We start from the raw sequence: 4,066 nt of genomic DNA, 5'->3' as shown, positions 1-4,066 counted from the left end.
TAATTTTCATTGTGGTATAGTATCCCATTGTATGGAATATACCACAATTTGTTATCCATTCTATTCTTAAGGAACATTTAAATTGCTTCTAGTTTTTGGCTATTATGAATAGGGAGCAAATGAGTGTTATGAACATTTTCTACATGTATTCCGGCATATGTAAGTGCATATTCCTACAATATTTAATCCAAGGAATAGAACTCCTGGGTCACAGGGCGTGTATATCTTCAGCTTTATTTTTTTATTTTTTATTTTTTTTAATTTTTTTAATTTTTTTTTTTTTTGAGAGCGCGAGACAGTGTGAGCAGGGGAGGGTCACAGAGAGAGGGAGATACATACAGAATCTGAAGACAGGCTTCAGGCTCTGAGCTAGCCGCCAGCACAGAGCCCGACCTGTGGCTCGAACCCACGAACTGTGAGATCATGACCAGAGCCGAAGTTGGACGCTTAACCGACTGAGCCACCCAGGCACCCCAATGTTTATTTATTTTTAAGAGAGAGAGAGAGAGAGACAGAGAGAGGGAGAGAGACAGAGGGACAGAGAGAGACAGAGAGAGACAGAGTGAGACTGGGAGAGGGGCAGAAAGAGGAGACATAGAATCCGAAGCAGGCTCCAGGCTCTGAGATGTCAGCACAGAGCCCGATGCGGGGCTCAAACTCACCAACTGTGAGATCATGACCTGAGCCGAAATCAGATGCTTAACCAGCTGAGCCACTCAGGAGGCCCTGAAAAGAAATTCTTAATTTTAATTGAGTGGGGGCTGCATGGTCTGGGGGCATGGCATGATCTTGGGCCCCACAGGGCGCCCGGATGGCTGATTTGCAGGGACCAAGCCATCTCAAAATGCTGCCTCTGGGATCACTCAGAACTTACTGCTGAAATTAATAGGTCAGGGGGACAGAATCAGGGAAACAGTCTGAACTGTGTATTCTTCCAAATCTTATTCCTGGACCTCTCCTTTAAAAATTCAATAGCCAAGCACCAGCCATCTTTATTTACTAGTTCCTCTCTAAGAATCCTCCCCCCAGGGTGATGAATGACAGGAGCCTTGGCTATCCGGCCTGGGAGGAGAGGTGTGATGAAGGTAGGGGAGGGGGTTTCTTTTTGGCTAAACACAGGTCATTACTTCCTGTATTATCCTGCCACACATATATCCACCTCTAAATGCTTCAATGAGAAAGTTAACCGCACATCCCTGATTGTTTACCCAGCGCAAAAGATTGAATCAGAAGGGCTACACTGAGGGAGCAGACTGCTGACGATTCACAATGTGACCTTGAGTACAGACGCCCTTCCCCAGGTTTCAATCTCTCCATCTGTGAAACAAAGAGAAAGCGCCTACAGTGTTTATCTTGCTGAATTCCAAGGCCGTAAGGAGCAGTGATGCCCTTTGGAGACTTCAGAGAAAAGGGGGCTTTAAAGGATAAGCTGTTCACCCCTCCTTCAAAGGAGGACGCTGTTTCTCAAGACACAGAGCGTGGAAAGACGGTAGGACTTTGAGGTTTTCTTGCGGGGAAGGCAAAGAAGAGGGATTTATTTCACGCTCCTGTCTATTTCAAACATTTTTGGCTTTCTTCAAATTAAAAGAAATAAGAATGTCCTAGAGCTCTTTCAAGAAACTCCTTTTCCTGTTTCTTTAGGCTGGATGAAATAGCGGAAGTTCTCCGCTTTGAGCTGATGATGCCCCTAAATTAGGTTTATTTTTTTCTGTCAGGGCCTTTGGTTAAGAATCTGTTCTAGGACATGCAGCAAGATGGACAAAGAATACAATTTTAGTTGATGCAAAGAGGAATGACTCCATCATGCTTAAAAATGAATTTTTAGGGGTGCCAGGGTGGCTCAGTTGGTTAAGCATCTGACTCTTGGTTTCAGCTCAGGTCATGATCTCACAGTTTTGTGAGTTTGAGCCCTGCATCGGGCTCTGTGTGGAGCCTACTTGGGATTCCACCCCCCCCCTCTTTCTTTCTCTCCCTCTCTGTCTCTCTCTGCCCCTCCCTCTCTCTCAAAATAAACAATTTTTTAAATGAATTTTTAAAAAATGATTAAATTTTTATAGATCTTTTTTTTTCTTCAAGCCAGTCATTTCAGAGTTCATGCTTTGGAAATGAGCTGCTTTAGACATTTTGGAGTAATCTAATGATTTCACATTTCTAATGGAAAAATATCCCTTCCCCCTACAGATTTCTTTAAAGTCACTTTTGTGCAAATTCTCCTCTGAAATAATGCAAATTTGAGAGTCAAGAGTTTCCTGACGTTGAGGGGGGGAGATCCAGATTCCATTCTACAATTTAGAGTGGATTTGGTGAGTATAGTGGGTTTCATAAAGTTCAAAACTGGGGAGGGTTCTGATTCCAGTTTTGAGTAGCGCAAGTTTTTCCTGGTGTAAATCTGCTACCTGAACAACTGGGAAAACTGCTTCCAACCCATCTCCTTTTTTTCCCCTTCAATTAACCCCAAGAAGAAAACGGAGATGGGAAACTGTAAACAGTAGGGCATTTCCCCCCCAAGTCTGCTTTGCTTTTGTGCACTTAACAAAGCTCAAGCACCTTCAGTGGCTCCCCATTTCCTGCCAGTTGATGCGTAGTTCTTTTATTTAGCATTTAATATTCTCAATAAATATGTGTGTAATTGAACACTTCAGCTCCATGTGCCACCCTCTCCCCCATATAATCTCTTCTTTCCTTAAATCAAACAGTTAATACTCAACCTGACAGGCTCTCTCCATGTTGCATCTATCTTATGGTTTTTGCTACCTGCCAGAACCGCCTCTTCTCCTGTTCTTGATATTGAAACCACAAACGTCTTTCAAGGCCATGGGCGGGGGCATCCTTTTCTGATCTTAGTTGTTAAACTGTATCACTTCTTGCAAACAAAGTAGGCAGAAAAAAAGCCCCTGAAAAAGTGGGAAGAATGGATCCAGGTGTGATTAGTAGCTCTAGCCCTCAGCTAACACTGAGCAAATGGACGAAGGAAGTAATATTCTTGTCCCATCGCTCCTGGTGATAGGAAAGTCTTAGGAGAAAGGGTTGCCAGATTTAGAGGATCAAGATACAGGATGCCCAGTCATATGTGAATTTCAGATAAGCAACAAATAATTCTTTTCTTTTCTTTTCTTTAAGTAGGCTTCCTATCTTGTTGCGGAACCCTAAGTGGAACTTAAACTCACCCTCTGAGATCAAGACATGAGCTGATATCAAGGGTCAGAGGCTTAACCACTGAGCCACCCAGGGGTCCCTATGGATACTTAAACACATTTTTTAAGTTTATTTTTTTATTTTGAGAGAGAGAGAGCGCGCGTGCGCGAGGGCCAGAGAACAAGTGGGGAGAGGCAGAGAGAGAATTCCAAGCAGGAGCCGCAGTGTCAGCGCGGAGCCCACTGCGGAGCTCCAACGCACAAAACCGTGAGATCAGGACGTGAGCGGAAACCAAGAGTTGGCACTTAACTGACTGGGCCACCCAAGCGTCCCCGAATCCTTTTTTTTTTTTTTTAATGTATAAGTATGTCCTATGAAATATTTATGACATATTTGTACTAAAAACGATTCGTTGTTCATCTGAAATTCAAATTTAACTAGGCGTCTCGTATTGTATCTGGCACGCCTGCTTGGAGGGCCGGTTCCGAGGCGCCTGGCTTCCTCCTAGCAGGTGCTCAGCATCTGTGCAATTGTTAGAAGGGAATCCAAATCAGCCCGGTAGCTTCCACAGCTGCACTCGTAGCGGGGCGGAGCCACGCGACCAGGAAAGACAGACACCCCGGTTGGAGACCGTCACGGGAGATCGGCCAAGGGGTCCGCACCTGGGAGCCAGTCCCACCCCGTGGGCACTCAGGAACCCTCGACTGGCTCTGTCACCCCCTACATCCCCGACCCCCTGCCCTACCCTCAATCTCGTGACTGGTGGTCACGGGCCCGGGGGCGGAGCTGCCCGACCCCTCAATCGCTGCCTGCCATTGGTAGGGTCTTCCATCCATCACTTTGGGCCCCGCCCAAGAGGCTGACGTTCCCCAGCCTGCGTCGCTTCGGCAGGCCGCGACGTAGCTGGCGATTGGCGGAGAAGGCGACAGTC

Source organism: Crocuta crocuta, unplaced genomic scaffold (genome assembly GCF_008692635.1).
Source record: "Crocuta crocuta isolate KB4526 unplaced genomic scaffold, BGI_CrCroc_1.0 scaffold49, whole genome shotgun sequence".
NCBI classification, from domain to species: Eukaryota; Metazoa; Chordata; class Mammalia; order Carnivora; family Hyaenidae; genus Crocuta; species Crocuta crocuta.
The sequence above is the reverse complement of the archived record's forward strand: the minus strand, read 5'-3'. Positions refer to the sequence as shown.